Raw genomic sequence first — 6,000 nt, forward strand, 5'->3', positions numbered from 1 at the left:
GGCCTGTCCTGTTATGTTTCTCTCTGTCCCTAGTTTCGCTGGACCCTTTTCATGGGGCAGGTTTTCACCCCGTCTTTGAAATACCTTTGACCTGTTCTTTGTCACAGGGAGAGAATCTAGGGGCCAAAATTCCAGGCAAGGCAGTTTCTAGGGGCTGCAATGCTAGATTGGGATTGCTGTGTGGCCTTGGGAGGTCACTTTGCTTTTCTGTGCCTGTTTTCCCAAGTTGGAAGACTCTCCTGGAATGCCCTTATGTCCCACACCTGATGTCTATCAGACATTTATGGAGGGAAGGAAAGCTGGAGAAAAAGTCCTCTGTCTGCCAGCATGCAGAGATAGGAGATCCTGTCACAGACCCAACAGCCAAAAGGAGGCGGCCACCCTATCGAAAGCTGGTTTTCCAATCACGATGTTCAGACTCCTCTCTCTCTGAACACTTCAGGACCTTACCTGCCTCTCTATTTATTCAGTCAGCAAACATCAACTTAATATCTATTAAGAAAATATTCTATGCCAGGTGCTAACATGCTCTTTCCCTATAGACCAGGTGCTTCCCCAAGGACCATCACCTACTAAATGTTCTCTCCCTGGACCAAACCATCTCAGGGATGATTCAGATGCTGCCTGCTCAGCCCTCACAGAGCAGCCAGCTTCCTGCCTCCATCTTTCCAAAGTCTCCACCCACTCATGCCCCTTACCAGGATCATAGTGGTCTCTAAATGTGTTGCTTTCAGTAGTGGAACCCTTTCTTTAAAAAAACCTCCTAATATGTAAACCAGCTACTCTTAGGGAGGGGGTGGGATTCTGGAATCCTACTTTATAACCCCTGCACCATCCCGCTCTATGGCAGCTTCCTCTACAGAACCCTGGGATTCCCAGGAACACAGATTGACAATCGCTGAGGTGGAAAAAAACCTGAGAGTCAGAAGGATTGGACTATGTAGGTCATTGTCTTCCTGTGTGATTTCAGGTAAGTTACTACCCTCTCTGGGCTCCAGGTCCATTTTGGTTGAGTGAGGAGGTTGGGATAGGGGAAGATGAAGAGAGGACCACAATCTACAATGGAGAGAAAGGGGAGAGTTACCATGGTGTAGAGATTTACCACAGTATGGGTGGAACTGCTGCCCCACCCTTCCTGAAATAGTGGAGCTGGGAACAGCCACATCTCTTCATATGGCAGCTCCCCCTCTGGAGTGAGTCACTGTACATCAGGAAGGTTATGAGGTCCTGCTTAGTCACTAATTGCCCTGAAACACATCTCCTCTCGTCTTTCTCCGTGTCTAAAATTCCACTATTAGCACTTCATCCCTTTGGACCCCCCAGTACTTTATGTTCCACTCAGAGCTTATGAAAACACAGGTAGCTACAGATAAGACACAAAAATCGCTCATCAAATCAGATGATGGTGACCCTGAGCGGGCATCTGGCAGAGATGGGCTCAGGATGACAGTCAAGGGGACCAGCCCAAGAACCAAAGACCAACTTCACCAACATCATCATTTTCTGCATCTGATAAGCAGACAAGCTTGAGACTCTACCCACCTGTAGGGCCAGCCCAGTGCAGCTCGGCCTCCTTGCAAACTCACCTCCCACCAGCCCCGTCCCTCCCTCGCAGCCCAGCCACCGTGCTGTGCTGATTCCATTCCATTAACAGCTACTGCCCGAGCACCTGCTGTGCTCCAGGCACTGTGCCCTATGCCCTGTGCCAGGCATTCAGCCATGAAAGGACAGACAAGGCCCCATTCCCTCACGGGAAGATACACAATAAATAAGCAAACAAATAAACAAGGTCCCTGCAGACTATACAAGTGGTGTGATCTGGTTTATGTTTTAAAGGGTCACTGGATGCTGGATGGAGAAAGGATTTTCAGGGGACAAGGATGGAGCCATTTGTCCACAGAGTTGGAAAGGGACTAATAACCATCTAGTCCAATCCCTCATTCACAACTGGGGAAACTGGGGTCCAGAAGGGGGCAGTGACAGCAGTGTGGTGTAGTGACAACCACCTGGGCAGACTGGCCTCTTCTTAAATCCCAGCCTCGATGCTATTCATGGGGTGGCCTTGCTGGAGTTACTCAGCCTCTTTGAGCTTCACCTCCCACATCTGGTAGTGCCCCACCCATCCCACCTCATTAGGGGCTATAAGCATGGATGACATGACTTGTGCAAAGGACCCACAGCACAGTAGGTGCTCAGTAAACAGAGCCATTATTATTACCAATAGCATCAGGGTGACCTGCCCAAGGTAACACAGGGAGCGAGGGGACAAGTCAGAACAGGACTTCAGGCCTCCCAGGGCTCTGTCCACCCCACCAAGATCCACTCAACTATTGGCGGAGTTTCCCCATCAGATGATGAAGGATGGAAAAAAAATTAGTAGGATATTACGCAATTGGCTAGCATCAGGATAAGTGATTTAAAAAAAAAAAAGGAAAGTGCTTAAGAGGACATGCACAAGCTGCTACACTGTTTCCCAGCATGTTTTTCCCTGAGGTAAGCTCAGTGGGAGACACAATAAATTACTGTTCAACAGGAAAAGACAATCCCAGCCCAGGGGAGCTTTCCGGCCCAACAGGAGCCACTAGGAAGGGAATTTGCTTCTCTAGCAAGAATGCCCGAAGACTGTAGGAGAGTCCTTCAGCCAGACCCGGCAGTCCTGCTGGAATAGCCTCGGGGAGACTAGAGACTCAGTGTGGGGCCAGCCCCGGGGCAGTGCGAAGCAGAAGGCTTTGGAGAAACCGATTAGTGTAATTCCTGACATTCCCCACAGGAGCCATCTGGCTTTGGGCAGGTTACACAACTGCTGTGAGCCTCAGTGTCTTTGCACGTAACCATGGGGCTGGCAGCACCCTTCTTGTGAAGATGGGGCTGCAAGAATCCCATGGGACCACGAACTACAGAGCCCAGGAGCACAGGGGAGACTCAAGAATTGTTTGCCTCTGTGTGGGTCCAGGTCCCCTCTTTCAAGAGTGAGGGGAGAGGTGGCTCCTGGAAGATAGGAGTAGGATGAGACTGGGGACAAAAGAAGGAGTGGGGAACTGGTAGCTTCTTCTTCAGGTGGGGCAGGGACAGTGGCAGCTCCAGAGCCCCTATTGGCAGGCACTGGGAGGAAGAAACTCAGATTTTGAGGGAACCTGGTTGTACGTAGAGTCAAAGTAACAATTTCTAAAGGTGCTTGTATACTTTTCTTAGGCCTGCCACAAACTGGGTGGCTTGATACCGCAGACATTTATTGTCTCGCAGTCCTGGAGGCCACCAGTCTGAGATCCAAGTGTCATGAGGGCCGTGTTCCTTCTGAGGCTGGGTAGCTTCTCCTTAGCTTCTGGTGTGGCCGGCAGTCCTTGGAGTTTCTTGGCTCGGCACTGCATCTCTCCAGCCCTCCACATTCACGTGGCATTCTCCCTCTGTGTCTTCATGTCATTTTCCCTGTCTGTGTCTCTGTCCAGATTTCTCCCTTTATAAGGACATCAGTCATAGGGGATTGGGGCCCACCTAAATGACCTCATCTTAACTTGGTTAAATCTGCAAAGATTCTGTTTCCAAATAAGGTCACATTCTGAGGTACTCGGGGTTAGGACTTCAGCATATCTTTTCTTCAGAGCAGGACACAATTCAACCCATAACAGTACTCTTAGATATACTTTTATACAAGCTTGAGAGAAAGTGTCAGTTGTTCATATTAAGCAATACTATTTTGGGTGATGGCTTGGAGGAGGGGCAAGTAGCAATTATGGGGGGACTAACGTCCCTACAAGCCCCTCTTTGTTATTGTCACTGATAAGAGATGGGCTAAGGTAGCCCCTCCAGGAGAGACGAGTACTCTGATCTCAGAGGGCTGGAATAATTAATACTGAAAGGGAGTTACTATGCATCAGGCACTGTACTAGTCATATAAGACAGTGCGTCTCATTTCTTCCTCCTAATAACCCTACAAGGTCAGCATCTAGTGCATTTCCAAGGTAGGAAACTGAGGGTGAAACACACTAGGGGTCTTGTCAGCCCAAGCTGTCTGACTCCTCAGCCTCTGGGTTTTACGACTGAGCTACATGACCTTCGCAAGGGAGAATCACATGGTGCTATGCCTTCTTCCAGCACTTTAATTCCAAGGTCCAGCCAGAATCAAATCCAAAGGTAAACCAGAAGACCATCTGAAACTGCAGCCAAACACTTTCCCAGCTCAATAACAAGATCAAAAAGCTGCTCATTGCAATTGAAGTTGGCGATAGAGCTAATCATGGGTGAATTCAATCTAAAGCTGAAGCCCAACACTAATCAACTCAACCTAGGAAGAATCTGATTGATCTGCTCTTACCATAAGACAGAGGACAGTGTTTATACTCTCTGTGGAAGACATAAGCATATAAAGCAAAATCATATTTCAGTCCTCACATTTTTTTCTAGATAGTGTTCATAAGAAATCAAAAAATATTTTAATACATATAAGGAAGTTGGAAAATATTCAGTGGTGTGCTGGGACCACTCTGCTCATGAGAGCCAGTTGTGCACACTTTTTATAACTGTGTTTAGTTATGCTATTATATTATACTAATAACTTGAACTCAGCTATGGTGGGAGTATTTGCACCATAGAAATTGCCAAACACTATAAATCAGGGCCACTGGCTGCTGCTGCTGCTTTTTCTTTTTCTCCTCTTCATCCCCCTCCTCCTCCTCTTTCTTCTTCTTCAAAGAGCTGGTTGTTAAATGTCTATAACACACCACTGAAAATATGACACAAAATCAAGAGAAAAAAGTAGCCTCTAGAAGCAGATCCATAGATGACCTACTTATTGGAATAAGAAGAAAAGAACTTTTAAAAAGTGTTATAAATATTTTAAAGAATATACAAGACAAGATGGGCATAACGGGTGAAGAGATGGAGGATTCAGAAGAGAAACAGTAACTCTAAAATTAACTAAACAGAAATAATAGAAAAGAAAAATCCATGATATGAAATAAAGAATTCACTTATGGACTTAGCACTGAAAAAAAAAAAAAAAGGATAAGTGAAACTTGAAGCTAGGTAAATACAATTATCTAAACAAAAGCAGAGAAAGAAAATTGCAGAAAAATAGTAAATAGGGCATCAAGAAACTGTGGGATAACGTTAAGCTGTCTTACATGTATTTGGAGTCCTAGAAGGAAAGGATAGATAATGGGGCAAAATTGTTTTTTGAAGAAATAGTGATTAAATAATGAGAAATATTAACTCACAGATATAAGATTCTCAATGAACTCTAAGCAAGTTAAGTAAGTCAAAAACAAAAACAACCTTTACATATCATGTCAAATTGATGAAAATAAAAAATGAAAAGTATGATTTTGTAACATATCTACAAATTCTTTGATATCTGTCCCTTTAAGAGGTGATGCCGAATTTCTCTCTCCTTGAGTGTAGGCTGGACTTAATGACTCCCTTCTAGTAAAGAATATGGCAGAAGGGACAGTGTATGAGTTAAAACTAGGTATAAAGAGATGGCTTCCTCTGTGCTCACTCTTAGGTCACACACTCCAGGGGAAGTCAGATGCCACGTCATGAGGACACTCAAGCAGACCCATGGAGAGGTCCACAAGGTGAGAAACCGGGCCTTCTTTCAACAACCAGCAAGGAATTGATGCCTCCATCCAGTGGCCATGTGAGTGAACAATCTTTGGAGTATATCCTTCAATCTTAGTCAAACCTTTAGATGAGCACCGTCCACGTAAGAAGAGACCAAAAGAGAGCAGGAGTAGCTATACTTATATCGCACACAAAAAAAGATTTTAAGCCGAAAATGGTAACAAGAGACAAAGAAGGTCACTATATAATGATAATGGGGTCAATTTATTATATCCAGAAGCTATAGCCATTGTAAATATTTATGCACCCAACATAAGAGCATCTAAACATATTAAGGAAATACTAACAGATCTGAAGGGAGAAATAGACAACTATACAATAATAGAAGAGGACTTCATTGCTCCACTTTCAACAATGGCTCAATCACCCCAACAGAAGACC

The sequence above is a fragment of the Rhinolophus sinicus genome, chromosome 15 (assembly GCF_057876585.1).
Source record: "Rhinolophus sinicus isolate RSI-liver-muscle chromosome 15, RSI-T2T, whole genome shotgun sequence".
Taxonomy (NCBI): domain Eukaryota; kingdom Metazoa; phylum Chordata; class Mammalia; order Chiroptera; family Rhinolophidae; genus Rhinolophus; species Rhinolophus sinicus.